This window comes from Pocillopora verrucosa, chromosome 11, assembly GCF_036669915.1.
Source record: "Pocillopora verrucosa isolate sample1 chromosome 11, ASM3666991v2, whole genome shotgun sequence".
Classification (NCBI taxonomy): Eukaryota; Metazoa; Cnidaria; class Anthozoa; order Scleractinia; family Pocilloporidae; genus Pocillopora; species Pocillopora verrucosa.
Window position 1 is genome coordinate 6,563,400 of NC_089322.1, and position 6,033 is coordinate 6,569,432.

A 6,033-nucleotide genomic window follows, 5' to 3' on the forward strand; every position below is an offset into this window, starting at 1 on the left:
GCAAAGGAGATATCAAAGTGTCACCATCTTAAACTTAACGAAACTTGTTTTTGGTAAAAGTCTTGAAGAAAGACTTCTCCATACTTCTGTTCCACCGAAAGAAAATCAAAATTGTTTAAGAACAATATACTTCTTTTTTTGTTTCAATTGCACCACATTGCATTAAAAACGTTTCAAGACCAAATGGCTTCGCTTTTCTTTCAGTTATTGATTAATGTGCTGATCAATTTAAAGCTTTAACATTCCCCCGTGGGGGAACTGTCGTTCGTGCCTAGGGTTGAGGACTGTGAGCCTCGCCTGGCTGGGGTTGGAATTTGAGCCGGAAGTGTCAAATACAAGTGTTTTAACTTATAATGTGGAGGTGTTTTAAGAAAAAGAGTTCACTTTTGGGTACGAATGGCTCCTGAGAAAAGGTCTACAAGGTCTAGCTTATAAGGCTTGGCAAATTTATAGAATGTCAGGATCGCTCATTTTGCCTTTTAAAAAGAAGTTGACCATCAAGTCCAGCACTTGGGTAGGGTATTGAAACACAATTTTGGCCCCGGGAGCTGAAATTTGAACGGATCAATTTTCAAAAGTTCAAACGCCTGGAGCTCCCTGTGGGGGATGTTGAGGCTTCAAATTAATCGATGCATAATTCATTTATTGGATTACTTATTTGTCATCTAATCTTCCTAACTTAATCATCATTCTGTGCTTTCTCTACTCATGTGCGGCCTTTGTGAAATACATCAGCGTGTAAGTGATTTTTGATTAGATTACTGAAGTTAATAATTTAGTTATAACATCAGTTTCTGCTCCCCTTTCCATAACATTCCTAAATACCGCAAACGTGCATGAGTAACAAAACACAAGATGAGAGGATGAGGATGAGAATTTGATGTTCTAATACCAGTTGCTGTAATAGCAAAATAAATGACATCTCTCGAAAACAGTTGATGAAGAATAACTGAGGCCAGCTTTTAGTCCCATATGATGATTGATGGGAAGTGTGTTAGTATTGCCTACTTGAACTATAAATGTTAGTTGAACTAAACAATGTTTTATAATTCTTGAATTCTGCTTATCCCTATTGTTTTCTTTGCTCTCGATATCGCCTTCGGTGGATCAAATACATGTAAATACATCAGGCGGTAAGTGAAAGCTTAGAACTAATTACTTTAAGGATAATGATGTGTTGTCATCTCCTTTTGTTTGTTTGTTTGTTTGTTTAAGAATATCTTATGATTAAAGCTGCCTTTCTTGCGTTTGGTGGACAACTAAGAAAAACGAGTGCGGAAGATTTTCATAAGAGAGAGAGAGAGAGAGAGAGAGAGAGAGAGAGAGAGAGAGAGAGAGAGAGAGAGAGAGAGAGAGAGAGAGAGATCATAATTTTTTCAGAAGATAATGCATTAAATACAACTTTCAGGGAACTGGGTCTAAGTAAACAGAGACGGAAAACTGAGAAAGTTGAAATATCGATGTAGAAAGGGATGGTCAAAATACAACGTCGACAGTACACCAGAATATTTTTTTAAACTGGCATCTTCCTCCGCTCATGCTAACATTAAGGAAACTTTTTAGCAGAAAAGGAGCAAATTAGACAAAAATCTGGCAATTACTGCAAGCTTCCTTCCATTCAGCAAAAATGCCATTGTTGACAAGTCCGCTTATAAGGTCGAAAACTTATTTCCGGTCAACAACTTTGTCCCGCAATGAACAAGCAGAATGACACTTATCAACCAGTTGCCTAAAAATATTATCAAAAGTGTGATACGATTTCTTATTCCTTGTGTTTAACCTAGTTTCATTGATTATTTTTTGAAATTACTGCATTCTTTTTCTTAAATTACTCTTTCCTCACTTAAACTAACATTTTTTGTTACTTTTCTGTCCCTGGATACCGCTCAATACAGCATGTGAGTATGATTTTAATTGTCTATTCGAATTTTGAACTGTTGAACTAAAACAATTGTTAATTTAGACACAATTTGCTGATTTATGATTTTACTGTCTTTTCTCTTCTCTTTTATTGTCTTACCTGACCTTGTGACAATAAGGCGGTAAGTAACCATTATCTTTTATTAACTTTTTTTGGCACTTTTGGTTTGACCGCTTACATAAGTTAACTAAAGTTTTTATGACTTTTTTTATGAATTTGATTTGATTGAATCGAATGCATATATCTTCGTTCATCGTCACCATTTAAACAGAATAAAATGTAGGCGATTTTCTGTTGAAAGGTAAACCTAATGTAACTAAAGAGCGGATTAATTTTTGGAGCGTGCGCATCCCGTTTTTGGTTGTGAGTTTTATTGGTATATGGGCAAACACCATAACTTCGAAAGGGGAAAACATTACGTAAAATATACTTATCGACTGGATAGGAGGGCCGGACAGATAAAGTTTGGGCTCGAGGTCATGCTAGTGCTTATAATCCGGTCCGGCCCGACCAAACTTAGTCAATAAACATTTTACCACCAAGCATTGAAGATTGCGAAATTTTTGTCTCAACCTAGATAGGATGTACTTGCATATAAAAGAAGGGCGCGCGAGTCCGTACGGGTCACACGATGATTAAAATTATATTACATGCCTTAAGATGAGTTTCGGGTCTAATTCAGGTAACGCGTCTGCTTTAAAGAGTCTCAATGGGTTTAACTGTCAGTCATCAAACAGCCCAAAGTTTAATCATCAACCGTAAAAAAATCGTTCAGTTTTAACCTTCAAACGTTCAAAGGTCTTTTAGATCTTTCCGCCTCCTCCGCTTGCCACGAACAGTTCTAAGTGTCGAAGAACCGGCGTAATTTTTTTGCGTCTCATTGGCGAACGGAGACAAGCGTTTGGTGAGTGCGAGGGAGGAGCGCAAAAAAAAAAATACTTCCCACATTTCCACCGTTTCCATCAAATTGATTAGTGAATATGATGTGACAATCGAATATCTTTCAATAAAAGCGTAGCATATCATGTTCTATGTTCGTTTAATTCCGAACAAGCCAACTGTAAAGGACAGGCAAAGAAAATGCATCGCTGATGTATTTACAAGCACATAGAGAAGTAAATTGAGAATACGAATAGAACTGACCTTAAAAAAAAACAACAACAACAACTGTAAACAATGGGATGGGATAAATGTCATTTATGAGATTTATCCTCCGAAGGTAGCGGACGCACTAGGTTTACAAAACTTGCCCGCATACGCATTTGAAAACACCAAAATAACTGTGAAGATTTATTTACGTTCAAATATATCACCTTCTCATAGGTTTCGCTCGCATAGAAGCATACATTTCTTTGGAGAAAATGTTGTCTCGACATAAAACCATGTTTGCTGCAGTCTCCGCCGGTATCTGGGGAAAAATAGCTTGAACAATTGGTGTGGGTACAGTGTACAGGGTACAGGGTACAGGGTACAGGGTACAGGGTACAGGGTACAGGGTACAGGGTACAGGGTACAGGGTACAGGGTGCAGGGTGCAGGGTGCAGGGTGCAGGGTGCAGGGTGCAGGGTGCAGGGTGCAGGGTGCAGGGTGCAGGGTGCAGGGTGCAGGGTGCAGGGTGCAGGGTGCAGGGTGCAGGGTGCAGGGTGCAGGGTGCAGGGTGCAGGGTGCAGGGTGCAGGGTGCAGAGTGCAGGGTGCAGGGTGCAGGGTGCAGGGTGCAGGGTGCAGGGTGCAGGGTGCAGGGTGCAGGGTGCAGGGTGCAGGGTGCAGGGTGCAGGGTGCAGGGTGCAGGGTGCAGGGTGCAGGGTGCAGGGTGCAGGGTGCAGGGTGCAGGGTGCAGGGTGCAGGGTGCAGGGTGCAGGGTGCAGGGTGCAGGGTGCAGGGTGCAGGGTGCAGGGTGCAGGGTGCAGGGTGCAGGGTGCAGGGTGCAGGGTGCAGGGTGCAGGGTGCAGGGTGCAGGGTGCAGGGTGCAGGGTGCAGGGTGCAGGGTGCAGGGTGCAGTGTACAGCTGGTTTTGCCTTTCTTTTTTCTTTACTCCTCCTTCCGTGCGTGACTCACACCACGTGCTCGCTTCGTGCTTGCCTCCGTTGTCTGAAAAACACAGAAAAATTGCACCTGTTCTGCGGAACCTGGCCTCCTCAGTGAAACTAAGGACTAATGATTTCCTTTTTCTTGTCTTTCTTCACATCACAACGGATGGTAACATGCAGAGTCATCAGGCGGTAAGTACCTATTTAAAGTACTGTGTACATTTTGGTCTTCCTGTTTAATCTTTAATTAACTAAATTGATTAAGACCTCTAGATCGCATTTTCATAAAGTTTGACTTGGATATATCTGGTCTAACTACAGGTGGCCCAAGCTCCAGCTGTGAGATGATCATCTTGCGAAATAAGAGTCATGGCGAAATTATAAGAGTTTGTATTGGAATATTTAAGACCACTCTTAGGAATTGTGGAGGCGCGGTGGCCTCATGGTTAGTGCGCCCGACTTCGGGTCGGGTGGTCCGGGTTCGAGGCCGGGGTCATTGTGTTGTGTTCTTAGGCAAGACACAGCGCTTCTCTTCACCCAGGTGTACAAATGGGTACGAGCAAATGTGCTGGGGGTAACCCTGCGATGGACAAGCATCCCATCCAGGGGGGAGTAGCAATACTCCTCGCCGCCTCATGCTAAGAAAACCGGAGTTAAGCACCGACCCCATGGGCCCATATAAAGGCTTTACTACTATTAAGAATAAAAAAAATACAGTCAAATTCTCAATAAAAATACCTCACCTTACTTGCACAGCGCATCACTTGTTATCTGACCGCTTACTACGTTAAGAAGAACCCATTTTAGCGAGCTATCCATTTCTAGGTTTATTAACGTAGTAAGCGGTCAGATAACAAGCGATGCACTGTGGAAGTAAGGTGAGGTATTTTTATTGAGAATTTGACTGTATTTACTTTTTTTTATTCCTAAGAGGTCTGAGAGCGATCGTAAATATTCCCATTCAAACTCTTATAATTTCGTTATAACTCTTATTTCGCATGATGATCATCTCACAGCTGGAGCTTGGACCGCCTGTGGTCCTGTGGTCCCTTCCGTTCTGTTCCTCACTGTAACATTACCTCAGGTCAGTTTGCACGTATTACAAAATATTCTTTTTCATGAAAGGGAGGATTTGTCTAAAGGTCTGTTCTTCGGTGTAATGATATTAAGTTCGTAATATGCCGTTGATCTATGTTTAAAAATTAAATAACAACAAAATGAAAGGCCTCCTATCAATCTTGTTATCAAACGTCCAGTTCTTGCAAAAAATACCGCAGCATTATTTACATCGTTTTCCGCTTCATTTAATCATAGCTTGAATGGAAGTAACAAGCGTCTTTAAATAGTCACATGAACCTTCATTCGACCAGGTTGTGAATTGTGCACCATACCTCAGTTCCCTTTTTGTAACGACAGCGACATTCAGATATGGAGGTTTTCACGGAGTCAATCGAGAGTAAAAGCTGTTTAAATTCTACTTAAATTCTAATCATAATACCCTTAGCTATTTACTATTCTCAAAATGTCTTTTGTGGTTTCTCTATCTTGGTGTGCATAGGGGTACAGCTGTTTTTTGGTGTCTTTTTTTTCACTCCTCTTCTCGAGCGTGACTCGCACTTTGCGGTCGCTTCGCGCTTGCCTCCGTTTGACTGAAAAACGCTTAAAAGTTGCCTGTTCTGCAGATCCAGGCCTCCTCAATGAAACTAAGGGTTTATGGTTTCCTCTTTCTTGTCTTTCTTTATATCAAAACGGAAGGTAAAAACAACTTTTTTTATGACGACGTCAACATTCAGGTAAGGAGGTTTTTCACGGAGTTAGTCGAGAGTAAAAGCTGTGGAAAATATTGCCTGATAATAACCCAAATTGGAACGAACACAGCTTTCCTGGCCTTTTTCCCGGGGGTGTAAGTTAATGATTATTAAGCTACAATTATTAACAACACTTCACTAAACAATTGTTGTTTTCTTTCTTTCATGTCAACTGATACTCAACAGGGGGTAAGTATCTACTTATTGTGCTACGTATGTCTATCCATTCCCTGCTCTTGTTGTTTAAGATCAATCCTATTTCATTTAAAATAGGCT